This window comes from Choloepus didactylus, chromosome 4 (genome assembly GCF_015220235.1).
Source record: "Choloepus didactylus isolate mChoDid1 chromosome 4, mChoDid1.pri, whole genome shotgun sequence".
Classification (NCBI taxonomy): Eukaryota; Metazoa; Chordata; class Mammalia; order Pilosa; family Megalonychidae; genus Choloepus; species Choloepus didactylus.
Window position 1 is genome coordinate 76,049,270 of NC_051310.1, and position 16,646 is coordinate 76,065,915.

Consider the following 16,646-nt stretch of genomic DNA (forward strand, 5'->3'; position numbering starts at 1 on the left):
GCTGCTGTGGAAGACAGTTTGGCAGTTCCTCAGAAAGCCAAGTATAGAACTATCATACCATATGACCCAGCAATCCTGCTACTGGGTATATACCCAGAAGAACTGAAAGCAGGGACTCAAACAGACGTCTGCACATCAATGTTCATAGCAGCATTATTCACAATTGCCAAAAAATGGAAATGGCCTGTGTTCATCAATCAACGAATGGAGAAGCAAAAGGTGGTTTACATATACAGTGGAATGTTATTCAGCTGTGAAAAGGAAGTCCTGATATGCGACAGCATGGATGACCTTGAGGACATTATGCTGAATAAAGAAGCCAAACACAAAAGGACAAATATTGTGTGATCTCACTGTTATGAACTATATAAGCAAACTCATAGGGTTAGAAGCTAGAATATAGTTTACCAGTGGATAGTTTGGTGTTAGAGAATGGGGTGTTGATGCTTAATTTGTGAAGAATTTCTATTTAGATTGCTTATAAAGGTTTGGAAATGGATGGTGGTGATGGTAGCACATTATTGTGAGTAATTAACAGCAATGAAATATGTAGGAGAATGTGGTTAAAAGGACAAACTTTAGGTCATATATGTTACTAGAATAAGAATGAAAAGATAAAACGGAGTCTGTAACACAGTGAACCCTATTGTAGACAATGAACTGTAGTTAATAGTACAAGTATAAGGATGTTCTTTCATGAATTCTAGTAAATGTACAACAGTAATAGATGGCGTTATTAATAAGGTAGTATATGGGAAGAATATACTTCATGTAAAGTATAGATAATTAATAGTACTATTTTAATAATTGTTCATCAATTGTAACAAAGGTATCTTCTGTTAAAAAATAGTATAATTACAAAAAAGTGCTATCATCAGTTATAACAAATGTTCCACACCAATGCAAGGTGTTGGTGATGGGGTGGTGTTGGGGAATCCTGTATTTTGTGAATGATTGTTCTGTAAATCCACAACTTCTCTAATAAAAAAAAATAGAGTTTGAAAATTTAGGTATGTATATTATAATCCATAGAACAAGCATTTAAAAATAGAAATATATCTAAAGAGACAATAATGAAATGAATTACTAAAAGTATTCAGATAATCCATTTTAATAGAGTAAAGAAGAAAAATCATGAATATCTCATAGGTATAGAAAAAGCATTTGGCAAAATTCAACATCCATTCATAATAAAAAATAATAATAAAAGAACTCTCAGCAAACTAGGAATAGAAAGAAACTCCCTCAACCCGAAAGAGAGCATCTACAAAAAATTTACTCCTAACATCATACTTAGTGGTGAAATACGGAATTCTTTTCACCTTCGATCAGGACTAAGGCAAGGTCTTGTGACACTTGCCACTCCTATTCAACATTGTAAAGGGTGTCCTAGCCAGTGCACAAAGGCAAGAAATAGAAGTGAAAAACATATAGGTTGCAAGAGAATAAATACAACTTTCTCCATTTGCAGACTATATCCTTTTTTTTTGCAAAATTCCATAGTAGCTACAAAAAGCCCCTAGTACACTAGATGAGCTCTCAAGGTCAATATACATCAATTAGTTATATTTCTATAGTAGATCAATAAACAATTGTTAAAAAAAAAAAAAAAGTACCACCTGCAATAGGAATACCAAAAAATGAAATACATATAATTTTAACAAAACATGAAATATCAGTATACTGAAAATTACAAAACTACAAAAGACCCATTTAGGGAAAAATCAAAGAAGACCTAAATGGGAAGATATACTGTGTCCATGCATTGGACGATGCAGTATAGTTAAGATGTTAATTCTTTCCAATATAATCTATGAATTCAGTGCAATCCTAATCAGATTCCCAGCAAAATCCCATCTCATTCCCAGCAAAACATTTTATAGATAGTGACATTCTGTTTCTAACATTCATATGGAAAGGAAAGGCACTTGAATAGCCAAAACGATGGTCAGATTCAAGGTAAACATAAAACGTGCTGGAGAATTCCCCAAAAGATGAAAGAGAACTGCTAACTTTGAGTAAAATACACCTGGTATTTATGGTTTACTTTATTTTAAATCTTCACAGTGAAGCAGGCACTTCAAAGTGGCAAGAAAAATGTGAAAATAATGGGACAGCCAACAAAATGGATACTTTTTACTTTAGTCTTGTGTCTGCATTCTCTAGGGGTGACATTTCTTTGTCCCTGAGGATGGATCTGATAAAATATGCATTTAACCTTGGACCTCTTATGCAAGGCCATGACAGGTGCAGAAGTTAATGCCCCCTTTTCAAGAAAAAAGGCCAGTGCTGGTTATGTCTTGTATTTTTATAAATTGCCTTCTTTTCTGGAACTCTGCTTTCCCTCTAAAAGCATGCAGTGGTAAGCCACCACTATTTCCAGAAGTTATTATGGGTGAAAATTAGCGTCTTCTGGTCAGGCATAACCAATAAGAAACAGCACATATCTGCCAGCCCAGAAGTGCACACATTTACAACATTCTTGTCAGTTATGGCACTAACTCTGGATTCAAGTGTAGATTACATTGTGGGATGTTGAAAATATGAGTGTCCGGAGATTTGCTACTGATGAAGGGCAGATAGCAGTTTTTAATTGTATTTAAATGCCGGATCAGTCCCTTTTGTTTATTCTGAGCTGAGGATGTGGTGGAATAGATTATCACCATCTGTCCAGACAGAGCAAATCAGGTCCCCGCTCCAAGGCCTCTTCTGGGGTGGAGTGGGGGCAGAAATTTTACCTACCAGATGTGGCTCCATGAGGACCCTCTTGGCTGCAGATTTTCCTTACTTCACAACATTTCTCTTTTTATTTATATTTTGCCTCCAGAAGTAGCGTATTCAGGAAGGAGGGAAGTCAACTTGGTTGTTCCATCACTCAAAGGCAACCCTTTCTAATATTCTGTTGCCTCTCTTCATAGTTTATTCTCTTTTTATCTGTTCATTTGGTATGAATAAATTGTACCAAAGCATTTTTTATAACATACACTCTTTGTAAATATCACTTTAATTGCTGCTTAATTGTCTTGTGGAGGTGGTAAAATTCATTTAACTAGTATCCTCTTAATGGAGGCTTAGGATGTGGGCAAGATTTCAGAGAAGAGCATTCCTAAATGCTAGATTCTAGGGTCTCGTGTGACAGTGGTAGTAATTAGCCCAGTGTATGGAAGATTAATCGGTTAACTCCCTCTTTGGAGCTTGTAAGTTGTCCAACAATCATGAAGCAAGATACTTGTTCAATGACTTGTTTGGAATGCTTGAGGAACTCATTATGTACATGTACTCCAGGAATATTTCACCTGCATTGTTTATAATAAAAGTAACTAAATTATATTTTAAAGGAACAAAAGAATATTATGTTTACAATGCAGGAGACCAATATTGGTGACAGCCAAGATTTGGCTGAGTCCACATCTCATTTGTGTGATACATCATTCACCCAACTTGTATTGCAGCCACCAAATAGCGATTTTTCATTTCTGGTCTGCTGTATCACCAGCTATTCTAAGAGCTGGGCAATGCTCTTTTTCCATGCAAAAGCAAAACATGGTTTAGAGTAAGGACACTGGAGCCCTTTATGGTTGGCAATGAGCCTTTCTTTCCCACATTTCATTAGGATGTTTCAGGAGGAAAGCAATGCGTGCCGTGTTAGGGGCTGCATTTTCTATTGATTTCCGGGTAGAGAATTAAATGAGTCTGGACACAAAACCTCATCTTCTTGCATGTGTGAGCCAGGTAATCATGTTTCTCCTAAACATTTGAATTGCTTTCCAGATGGTCTCTTGTGAAGGATTTATCCTTAGCATGATTAATCAGGAAAGGGGACCTCAATATGTTTGCTGGCGTGCAATGGAATGGAATGCCTGCTGGCCACTGTTCTAGTTTGCTAATGCTGCAGAATGCAAAACACCAGAGATGGATAGGCTTTTATAAAATGGGGGTTTATTTCGCTACACAGTTATAGTCTTAAGGCCACAAAGTGTCCAAGGCAACACATCAGCAACCGGGCACCTTCACCGGAGGATGGCCAATGGCCTCCGGAAAACCTCTGTTAGCTAGGAAGGCAGCTGGCATCTGCTCCAAAGCTCCGGCCTCAAAACGGCTTTCTCCCAGGACGTTCCTTTCTAGCAAGCTTGCTTCTCTTCAAAACATCACTCCCAGCTGCACTCTCTTTTCTCTCTTTGAGTCAGCTCATTTATATAGCTCCACCAATCAAGGCCCACCCCGAATGGGTGGGGCCACACCTCCATGGGAACATCTCATCAAAATTATCTCCCCCAGCTGGGTGGGGCACACTCCAAGCAAATCTAACCAGCACCAAAACTTCTGCCCCACACAAGACTACAAAGATAATGGCATTTGGGGGACACAATACACTCAAACCGGCACAGCCACCAGCACAAGGACCATGAATTATCTGCTGGCAGTACCCTTCAGAGGGCCTGAACCTCAGGTTGTCACCACATGTGACAAAGAAGGTTTTTTTAAATTTAATTTTATTGAATTGTTCACATACCATACAATCATCCAGGCATCCAAAGTGTACAATCAGTTGCCCACAGTACCATCATACAGCTGTGCATCAATCACCACAATTATTTTTTTTCAATTTTTAGAACATTTTCATTACTCCAGAAAAGAAATAAAGACAAAAAAAAAAAGAAAAGAAAACTCAACTCATCCCATACCCCTAACCACCCCCCCCTCCATTATTGACTCATAGTACTGGTATAGTACATTTGTTACTGTTGATGAAAGAATGTTAAAATACTGCTAACTGTAGTATATAGTTTGCAATAGGTATACTTTTTCCCCTATATACCCCTCTATTATTAACTTCTAGTTATATGTCATACAATTGTTCTAGTTCATGAAAGAGATTTCTAATATTTGTATAGTTAATCACGAACATTGTCCACCACAAGATTCACTGTTTTATACATTCCATCTTTTAACCCCCAACTTTCCTTCTGGTGACATACATCACTATAAGCTTCCCCTTTCCACCACATTCACACACCATTCAGCACTGTTAGTTATTCTCATGGTAATGTGCTACTGTCACCTCTGTCCATTTCCAGACACTTAGGTTCAACCTAGTTGAACATTCTATTCATAATAAGCAACCGCTCCCCATTATTTAGCCTTGTTCTATATCCTGGTAATTTATATTTTCATGTCTATGGGTTTACATATTATTATTAGTTTGTATCAGTGAGACCATGAAATATTTGTCCTTATGTGTCTGACTTATTTCACTCAATATAGTGCCCTCAAGGTTTCTTTATCACCCTATTTTTTTAAGACAGTTTGTTCACTCACCATACATTTCATCCTAAGTAAACAATCATTGGTTCCCTGTATAGTCACGTATTCATGTATTCACCACTATCACCACTATCTATATAAGGACATCTTCATTTCTTCCACAAAGAAAGAGGAAGAGTGAAAAAAGGTAGAGAGACAAAAGAAAAAGAAAAAAGAAAATGTGACAGTTAAAAAGCAACAAAAGGAAAGAAATTAAACTGAAGTAGAATAAAAGAGTCAGACAACATCACCAATGCCAAGAGTCCCATATCCCTCCCTTATGTCCCCCTCTTATAGGCATTTAGCTTTGGTATATTGCCTTTGCTACATTAAAGGAAGCATAATGGAATGTTTCTGTTAACTATAGTCTCTAGTTTTCATTGATTGTATTTTTCCCCAATACCACCCTATTTTTATTTTTTTTTTTTTTTTTTTTTTTTTTTTTTTTTTTTTTTTTTTTTTTTAATCATCATTTTATTGAGATATATTCACATACCACGCAGTCATACAAAACAAATTGTACTTTCGATTGTTTACAGTACCGTTACATAGTTGTACATTCATCACCTAAATCAATCCCTGACACCTTCATTAGCACACACACAAAAATAACAAGAATAATAATTAGAGTGAAAAAGAGCAATTGAAGTAAAAAAGAACACTAGGTACCTTTGTCTGTTTGTTTGCTTCCCCTACTTTTCTACACATCCATCCATAAACTAGACAAAGTGGAGTTTGGTCCTTATGGCATTCCCAATCCCACTGTCACCCCTCATAAGCTACATTTTTATACAACTGTCTTCGAGATTCATGGGTTCTGGGTTGTAGTTTAATAGTTTCAGGTATCCACCACCAGCTACCCCAATTCTTTAGAACCTAAAAAAGGTTGTCTAAAGTGTGCGTAAGAGTGCCCACCAGAGTGATCTCTCGGCTCGTTTTGGAATCTCTCTGCCACTGAAGCTTATTTCATTTCCTTTCACATCCCCCTTTTGGTCAAGAAGATGTTCTCCATCCCACGATGCCGGGTCTACATTCCTCCCCGGGAGTCATATTCCACGTTGCCAGCGAGATTCACTTCCCTGGGTGTCTGATCCCACGATGGGGGGAGGGCAGTGATTTCAGCTTTCAAGTTGGCTTAGCCAGAGAGAGAGGGCCACATCTGAGCAACAAAGAGGCATTCAGGAGGAGACTCTTAGGCACAAATACAGGGAGGCCTAGCCTCTCCTTTGCAGCAACCGTCTTCCCAAGGGTAAAACTTATGGTAGAGGGCTCAACCCATCAAACCACCAGTCCCCTATGTCTGTGGTCATGTTAGCAACCATGGAGGTGGGGTAGGCGAATACCCCTGCATTCTCCACAGGCTCCTCAAGGGGGCACTACATCTTTTTTTTTTTTTTTCCTTGTTTGTCTTTTTTCTTTTTTTTTTTTTTTTAACTTTCCCTTCTTTTTTCAAATCAACTGTATGAAAAAAAAGTTAAAAAGAAAACAAACATACAATAAAAGAACATTTCAAAGAGACCATAGCAAGGGAGTAAGAAAAAGACAATTAACCTAAGATAACTGCTTAACTTCCAACATGTTCCTACTTTACCCCAAGAAAGTTACATAATATAGCAACATTTCAGTGAACTTGTTCCTACTACATCCATCAGAAATTAACAGACCATAGTCATTTCTGGGCATCCCCAGAACGTTAAATAGCTTATCTGTTCTTCTTGGATTATTGTTCCCCCTTCCTTAATTGCTCTCTACTGCTAGTTCCCCTACATTCTACATTATAAACCATTTGTTTTACATTTTTCAAAGTTCACATTAGTGGTAGCATATAATATTTCTCTTTTTGTGCCTGGCTTATTTCGCTCAGCATTATGTCTTCAAGGTTCATCCATGTTGTCATATGTTTGACCAGATCGTTCCTTCTTACTGCCGCGTAGTATTCCATCGTGTGTATATACCACATTTTATTTATCCACTCATCTGTTGAAGGACATTTGGGTTGTTTCCATCTCTTGGCAATTGTGAATAATGCTGCTATGAACATTGGCGTGCAGATATCTGTTCGTGTCACTGCTTTCCGATCTTCCGGGTATATACCGAGAAGTGCAATCGCTGGATCGAATGGTAGCTCTATATCTAGTTTTCTAAGGAACTGCCAGACTGACTTCCAGAGTGGCTGAACCATTATACAGTCCCACCAACAATGAATAAGAGTTCCAATTTCTCCACATCCCCTCCAGCATTTGTAGTTTCCTGTTTGTTTAATGGCAGCCATTCTAACCGGTGTTAGATGGTATCTCATTGTGGTCTTAATTTGCATCTCTCTAATAGCTAGTGAAGCTGAACATTTTTTCATGTGTTTCTTGGCCATTTGTATTTCCTCTTCAGAGAACTGTCTTTTCATATCTTTTGCCCATTTTATAATTGGGCTGTCTGTACTATTGTCATTGAGTTGTAGGATTTCTTTGTATATGCAAGATATCAGTCTTTTGTCAGATACATGGTTTCCAAAAATTTTTTCCCATTGAGTTGGCTGCCTCTTTACCTTTTTGAGAAATTCCTTTGAGGTGCAGAAACTTCTAAGCTTGAGGAGTTCCCATTTATCTATTTTCTCTTTTGTTGCTTGTGCTTTGGGTGTAAAGTCTAGGAAGTGGCCTCCTAATACAAGGTCTTGAAGATGTTTTCCTACATTATCTTCTAGGAGTTTTATGGTACTTTCTTTTATATTGAGATCTTTGGTCCATTTTGAGTTAATTTTTGTGTAGGGGGTGAGGTAGGGGTCCTCTTTCATTCTTTTGGATATGGATATCCAACTCTCCCAGCCCCATTTGTTGAAAAGACCATTATGGTTCAGTTCGGTGACTTTGGGGGCCTTATCAAAGATCAGTCGGCCATAGATCTGAGGGTCTATCTCTGAATTCTCAATTCGATTCCATTGATCTATATGTCTATCTTTGTGCCAGTACCATGCTGTTTTGGCAACTGTGGCTTTATAATAAGCTTCAAAGTCAGGGAGTGTAAGTCCTCCCACTTCGTTTTTCTTTTTTAGAGTGTCTTTAGCAATTCGAGGCATCTTCCCTTTCCAAATAAATTTGATAACTAGCTTTTCCAAGTCTGCAAAGTAGGTTGTTGGAATTTTGATTGGGATTGCATTGAATCTGTAGATGAGTTTGGGTAGAATTGACATCTTAATGACATTTAGCCTTCCTATCCATGAACATGGAATATTTTTCCATCTTTTAAGGTCCCCTTCTATTTCTTTTAGTAGAGTTATGTAGTTTTCTTTGTATAGGTCTTTTATATCTTTGGTTAAGTTTATTCCTAGGTACTTGATTTTTTTAGTTGCTATTGAAAATGGTATCTTTTTCTTGAGTGTCTCTTCAGTTTGTTCATTTCTAGCATATAGAAACATTACTGACTTATGTGCATTAATCTTGTATCCCGCTACTTTGCTAAATTTGTTTATTAGCTCTAGTAGGTGTATCGTTGATTTCTCAGGGTTTTCTAGATATAAGATCATATCATCTGCAAACAATGACAGTTTTACTTCTTCTTTTCCAATTTGGATGCCTTTTATTTCTTTGTCTTGCCGGATTGCCCTGGCTAGCACTTCCAGCACAATGTTGAATAACAGTGGTGACAGCGGGCATCCTTGTCTTGTTCCTGATCTTAGAGGGAAGGCTTTCAGTCTCTCACCATTGAGTACTATGCTGGCTGTGGGTTTTTCATATATGCTCTTTATTATGTTGAGGAAGTTTCCTTCAATTCCTACCTTTTGAAGTGTTTTTATCAAAAAGGGATGTTGGATTTTGTCAAATGCTTTTTCAGCATCTATTGAGATGATCAATTGATTTTTCCCTTTCGAGTTTTTAATGTGTTGTAATACATTGATTGTTTTTCTTATGTTGAACCATCCTTGCATGCCTGGAATGAACCCCACTTGGTCATGGTGTATGATTTTTTTAATGTGTCTTTGGATTCGATTTGCAAGTATTTTGTTGAGGATTTTTGCATCTATATTCATTAGGGAGATTGGCCGGTAGTTTTCCTTTTTTGTAGCATCTTTGCCTGGTTTTGGTATTAGATTGATGTTAGCTTCATAAAATGAGTTAGGTAGTGTTCCATTTTTTTCAATGTTTTGAAAGAGTTTGAGTAAGATTGGTGTCAGTTCTTTCTGGAAAGTTTGGTAGAATTCCCCTGTGAAGCCATCTGGCCCTGGGCATTTATTTGTGGGAAGATTTTTGATGACTGATTGGATCTCTTTGCTTGTGATGGGTTGGTTGAGGTCTTCTATTTCTTCTCTGGTCAGTCTAGGTTGTTCATATGTTTCCAGGAAATTGTCCATTTCTTCTACATTATCCAGTTTGTTGCCATACAGTTGTTCATAATATCCTCTTATAATTTTTTTAATTTCTTCAGGATCTGCAGTTATGTCACCTTTTTCATTCATTATTTTGTTTATATGGGTCTTCTCTCTTTTTGATTTTGTCAGTCTAGCTAGGGGCTTGTCAATCTTGTTGATCTTCTCAAAGAACCAACTTTTGGTGATATTTATCCTTTCTATTGTTTTTTTGTTCTCTATGTCATTTATTTCTGCTTTAATCCTTGTGATTTCTTTTCTTCTACTTGGTTTAGGATTGGTTTGCTGTTCATTTTCTAGCTTCTTCAGTTGATCCATTAGTTCTTTGATTTTGGCTCTTTCTTCCTTTTTAATATATGCGTTTAGTGCTATAAATTTCCCCCTTAGCACTGCTTTTGCTGCATCCCATAGGTTTTGGTATGTTGTGTTCTCATTTTCATTCGTCTCTATATATTTAGCAATTTCTCTTGCTATTTCTTCTTTAACCCACTGATTGTTTAGGAGTGTGTTGTTTAACCTCCAGGTATTTGTGAATTTTCTAAGTCTCTGATGGTTATTGACTTCTAATTGTATTCCATTGTGGTCAGAGAATATGCTTTGAATAATTTCAATCTTTTTAAATTTATTGAGGCTTGTTTTATGTCCCAGCATATGATCTATTCTGGAGAAAGTTCCGTGAGCACTAGAAAAGTATGTGTATCCTGGTGATTTGGGATGTAATGTCCTGTAGATGTCTGTTAAATCTAATTCATTTATCAGATTGTTTAGGTTTTCAATTTCCTTATTGGTCTTCTGTCTGGTTGATCTATCTATAGGAGAGAGTGATGTGTTGAAGTCTCCCACAATTATTGTGGAAACATCAATTGCTTCCTTTAGTTTTGCCAATGTTTCTCTCATGTATTTTGTGGCACCTTGATTGGGTGCATAGACATTTACGATTGTTATTTCTTCTTGCTGAATTGCCCCTTTTATTAGTATGTAGTGGCCTTCTTTGTCTCTCAAAACATCCCTGCATTTGAAGTCTATTTTATCTGAGATTAATATTGCTACACCTGCTTTCTTTTGGCTGTAGCTTGCATGAAATATTTTTTTCCATCCTTTCACTTTCAGTTTCTTTGTGTCCCTGTGTCTAAGATGAGTCTCTTGTATGCAACATATTGATGGTTCATTTTTTTGATCCATTCTGCGAATCTATATCTTTTAATTGGGGAGTTTAATCCATTTACATTCAACGTTATAACCGTGAAGGCATTTCTTGAATCGGCCATCTTATCCTTTGGATTATGTTTGCCATATTTTTCCCTCTCTCTATTAATATCCTTTATTGTACCCATATCGAATCTCTTTAGTACTGAACCTTTCTCCAAGTCTCTCTGTCCTGTCTTTGTTTCTCTGTCTGTAGGGCTCCCTTTAGTATCTCCAGTAGGGCAGGTCTCTTGTTAGCAAATTCTCTCAGCATTTGTTTGTCTGTGAAAAATTTAAGCTCTCCCTCAAATTTGAAGGAGAGCTTTGCTGGATAAAGTATTCTTGGCTGGAAATTCCTCTCACTCAGAATTTTAAATATATCGTGCCACTGCCTTCTCGCCTCCATGGTGGCTGCTGAGTAGTCACTACTTAGTCTTATGCTGTTTCCTTTGTATGTGGTGAATTGCTTTTCTCTTGCTGCTTTCAGAACTTGCTCCTTCTCTTCTATGTTTGACAGTGTGATCAGTATATGTCTCGGAGTGGGTTTTTTTGGATTTATTCTATTTGGAGTTCGCTGAGCATTTATGATTTGTGTATTTATGTTGTTTAGAAGATTTGGGAAGTTTTCCCCAACAATTTCTTTGAATACTCTTCCTAGACCTTTACCCTTTTCTTCCCCTTCTGGGACACCAATGAGTCTTATATTCGGACGTTTCATATTATCTATCATATCCCTGAGGTCCATTTCGAGTTTTTCAATTTTTTTCCCCATTCTTTCTTTTATGCTTTCATTTTCCATTCTGTCATCTTCCAGGTCACTGATTCGTTGTTCAACTTCCTCTAGTCTTGTACTATGAGTGTCCAGAATCTTTTTAATTTGGTCAACAGTTTCTTTAATTTCCATAAGATCATCCATTTTTTTATTTAGTCTTGCAATGTCTTCTTTATGCTCTTCTAGGGTCTTCTTGATTTCCTTCATATCCCGTACTAGGGTCTCATTGTTCATCTTTAGTTCTTTGAGTAGCTGCTCTAGGTGTGTCTCTTCTGGTCTTTTGATTTGGGTGCTTGGGCTTGGGTTATCCATATCGTCTGGTTTTTTCATATGCTTTATAATTTTCTGTTGTTTTTGGCCTCGTGGCATTTGCTGAACTTGATAGGGTTCTTTTAGGGTTTGTAGACTAGTTGAAGTCCTTATCTCTAATTTATCAGATCTACAGCTTCGTGGAGTAGACTTTCTCTAACTAACCAGCAGGTGGCGTCCACGAGCCACCTGTTCTCCACAAGCCAGATCTCCCCTGCTTAGCCTTTTGGTGAGTGGGGGAGTGAGTCTTGTGGGGCCCAATTGGTGTACCAAGCTTGCGTGTGTAGTTGGTGTTGCCTGCCCTGTATGTGGGGCGTGTTTCTGGGCAGTCGGGGAGGGGGGGTGGCCCTAACAATCAAATCTCCCTGATGATCCTAGAGTTTTAAAGCTACTGCAATAGTCTAATCCTTCAGTTCAGTCCTGCCACAGTTTGTCTCTGCCACTGACCCACAAGTCTTTGGTATTGGCGTATGGCTCCTGAGACTTGCAAGTGGGCCCCTCTTCCAGGCTGTGCACCCCGGGTCCTCTGTTGAGGGATGACTGTGCTATGTCACAGGTGAGTGCCGTCCCCCCAGGGCAGTTCTGGGCTTCTGGGCTGTGTTGGGAGGCTCCCAGTCTGCTCAAATGATGGCTGAATGGGGCTCTGTTAATTCACACTGCTCCCCCTTCCCAGCTCTGGGACATTCAGCTGAGGTTGCAGGGAAGGCTAATGTCCACGCCCAGTTTTGTGGTGTGTGCCTGTTATTTGAAGCACTTCCGTCACACTGGGTTGTCTGGGGCAGCTCTGGGCTATGGGGCTGGCGATGGGCAGGAGTGTTTCCTGTCCACCAGGATGGTGGCTGTGAGCGGACACCCCCCTTTTCTTGGGAAGTTGTGTTGTTTAGTGAATTTTCTCAGCCACTGGATTATTGCCTTTTGTCTCAGAGCTCTCTTAGTTCTGCTCTTGACTTGACGTGCCCAAATTTCAATTCTTTGAAGCTTTCTGTATTGAGCTTCTTAGAGTAATTGTTTTAGAAAAAGCAAAAAGGATTTAAAAAAAAAAAAAAAAAAAAAACGGCCCTCCTCAGAGATCTAATGGGTTATTGAAATGCTAATAGACAAAGCAACCAGGGCCATTAAGGAAAGGTGTTCAGGGCAGAGAGATCAGCCTTGCTTCGGGATTTGCATATGCGCCTCAAGGCCTGATCTCCGCCCTTCCCCTTTCTGTGTTCACCAGAACTCCAAAAATCCTCTGCTTTTATTTTGGAGTTTTTCGTGTTGTTTTTTTTCTATGCCTGTCTCCTCTCTGCTGGGCTGGCTGCTCTCAGAGTCTCTGGTGTCTGGTCTCAGTCTATCTATGGTTGGAGTTTGAATCAGTAGAATGAGTTTCCGATCAGAGCAGCCACTGCAATTCTCCCTTCTCCTTCCTGGAGCTGACAGCCCCTCCTCCCCCGGGACTGAGCCTGGCAGGGAGGGGCGCGGGTCCCCTGGCCGCAAAAACTTACAGATTTCGCTGATCTCAGCAGTTCCACGTTTTCATGGGTGTTGTATGAAGTATGCCCAAAGACAGATTGCTCTGTGGTGTCCAGTCCACGCAGTTCCTGGCTTTTTACCTACTTTCCTGGAGGAGTAACTAAAACATACAGCTCACCAGTCTGCCATCTTGCCCCGCCTCCACCACCCTATTTTTAACACCTTGCAGGTTGATATTCATTTGTTCTCCCTCATGTAAAAACGTATTTGTACATTTTATCACAATTATTGAGCACTTTAGGTTTCAGTGAGTTATACAGTCCCAGTCTTTATCTTTTTTCTTTCCTTCTGGTTTCCCACATGCTCCTAACCTTCCTCTTTCAACCATCCAGTCATCTTTCTTCAGTGTACTTACACTGCTGTGCTACCATCACCCAAAATTGTGTTCCAAGCAAACTCCTGTCTTTTCTTATCTGTCTGTAGTGCTCCCTTTGGTATTTCCTGTAGCAAAGGTATCTTATTCACAAACTCTCTCATTGTCTGTTTGTCGGAGAATATTTTAAACTCCTCATCATATTTGAAGGACAGTTTTGCTGACTAGGATTCTTGGTTGGCAGTTTTTCTATTTCAGTATCTTAAATATATCACACCACTTCCTTGTTGCCTCCATGGTTTCTACTGAGAAATCTGCACATCGTCTTATCAAGCTTCCTTTGTATGTGATGGATTGCTTTTCTCTTGCTGCTTTCAGGATCCTCTCTTTGTCTTTGACAGTTGACAATCTGAATATTAAGTGTCTTGGTGTAGATCTATTGAGATCTATTCTGTTTGGGGTCTGCTGCACTTCCTGGATCTGTAATTTTATGTCTTTCGTAAGAGATGGGAAATTTTCATTGATTATCTCCCCTTTTCCCTTCTCTTCTCCTTTTGGGACACCCAAGACATATATGTCCATGTGCTTCATATTTTCATTTAATTCCCTGAGACATTGCTCACATTTTTCCATTCTTTCCCCTATCTGTTCTTTTGTGTGTAGGATTTTGGGTGTCTTGTTCTGCAGTTCCTGAGTGTTTTCTTCTGCCTCTTGAGATCTGCTGTTGTATGTCTCCATTGTATTTTTCATCGCTTGTGTTGTACCTTTTATTTCCATAGATTCTGCCAGTTGTTTTTACAAACTTTCAATTTCTGCCTTATGTTTGCCCAGTGTTTTTTTTTTTTTCTCTTCTTTTCTTTTTCTTTCTTTCTTTTTTTTTTTTTTTTTTTTTTTTTTTTTTTTTTTTTTTTTTTGCTTTTAGGAATTGGGAATTTATTAGTTTACAAGCTTACAGTTCTGAGGCCATGAAAATGTCCCAATCAAGGCATTATCAAGATGATGCCTTCTTCCTGAAGACAGGCTGCCAGTAATCCTGGACCCCTCTGTCAGATAGCAAGGCACATAGTAGCATCTGCTGGTCTCCCACTTCTCTCCTGGGTTTTGTTGCATCGAGCTTCTGGCTTCAGTGGTTTCCTCTCTGTTTCTCTCTGTTTCTGTGTCTTTCTGTCTGTGTTCATCCCAATTATTGAAGTCTCCAGTAAGAGGATTAAGACCCACCCTGAATGAAGTGGGTCATGTCTTAAGATCCTACTCACTGAAAGAACCTCCTTAAAATGGATACACATCCACAGGAATGGATTAACTTTAAGAGCATACTTTTCTGGGATTCATTCAGCTTCAAACTAACAAAAAGAGGTAAACAAAAGGATATTAAAAGAGTAAGCAAATGATGTACTTAACTTTCTTAGGAGAGCAAGAGTCTTCTAGCTCTTTTATTCTACCACGTGGCACAGTTTGCATTCTGGAATTTTAAGCCCAAAATTCAGAAAGTCCTCACTATAACCCTCACTTTCAGAAATCTCTCCCCCTCTTTGGAGCTATCTTGCACTTTGTCCATATTCCTCTTGGTTGGAATTTATTTACAGCCTCATCATTTCCATGTACAGATCTTATTTTCCTCAATTAAACTGTAAGTTTCTTGATGCCAGAGACCTAGTTATATCCTTTTACTACCCACCCCCAACCTAATACAGCTCTCAAACACTTGAAAAAAGTATGAATTTTCACTGGTTTCTTGATAATCTGTACAGTTTTCAGATGACACACCCAAGAATAATACAGTAAGATAGTGAAAACATAAATATAAACCAGGCCACCAAAAATAAGAATCTATGCAAATGGAAGTAAAGGGATACATTCTTTCACAGTTAATTAGATAATTATACTTGGGCAATAAATTTCATTACAAGTTTTCTAGTCACTAAAACAAAAAGGGATACATACAAATTTTGCTTATTGGATGACAATACATCAGCAGAAACATTTTCCTCCTGAAATTAAATCCAAGTAGAAATTTACCAGGGGCTAATATAGCAGAAAGAAAATGGGCACTGGAGTCAGAAGCCCATGTTTTTTTTTTTTTTAATTTATTTTATTAAGATTTATTAACATCCCATACAATCATCCAAAGTATATAAACCACTGATCACATTACGATCATATAGTTGTTCATTCATTACCCTGATCTATTTTTTTAATATTTTCCTTGTACCAGAAAAAGTGAAAGTAAGAATAAAAAGTTAAGAGTAAAAACAGAACACCCAAATTGACCACCACTCGCCCTATTATTTCCTTCCGGTTTTTTTTTTTTTTTTTTTTTTTTTGCCTCCTTTTTTCTACCCATCCGTCTGTACACTGGGTAAATGGGAGTGTGATCCACAAGGCTTTCACAGTCACATAGTCACCCTTGTAAGCTCCATTGTTATACAATCATCTTCAAGATTCAAGAACACTGGGTTGTAGTTTGATAGGTTCAGTTATTTACTACTGGCTATTCCAATTCATTAAAACCTAAGAAGAGTTATCTATATTGTGCCTAAAAGTGCCCACCAGAGTAACCTCTCGGCCCTTTTGGTATCTCTCAACCACTGAAACTTTATTTCATTTCATTTAGCATCTCCCTTTTGCCATCCCATGATGCCGGGTCTAGATTCTTCCCCAGGAGTCATATTCCACGTTACCAGGGAGATTTACACCCTTGGGTGTCAGATCCCACATGGTGGGGAGGGCAGTGATTCCACCTACCAAGTTGGCTTAGCTAAAGAGAGAGGGCCACATCTGAGCAACAAAGAGGCATTCGGGGGAGACTCTTAGGCACAATTATAAGCAGGCCTAGCCTCTCCTTTGCGGTAATAGGCTTCCCAAGGGGAAGTCCCATGATAGAGGGTTTGGCA

General features: G+C 38.5%; 1 protein-coding gene across 4 annotated transcripts in view; it reads left to right on the forward strand.

The window, feature by feature from the left end:
- The window catches only part of APBA2 (amyloid beta precursor protein binding family A member 2), a 309,258-nt gene that overhangs the window by 203,975 nt on the left and 88,637 nt on the right, over window positions 1–16,646 (forward strand). The gene's annotated exons all lie outside the window — the stretch shown is intronic.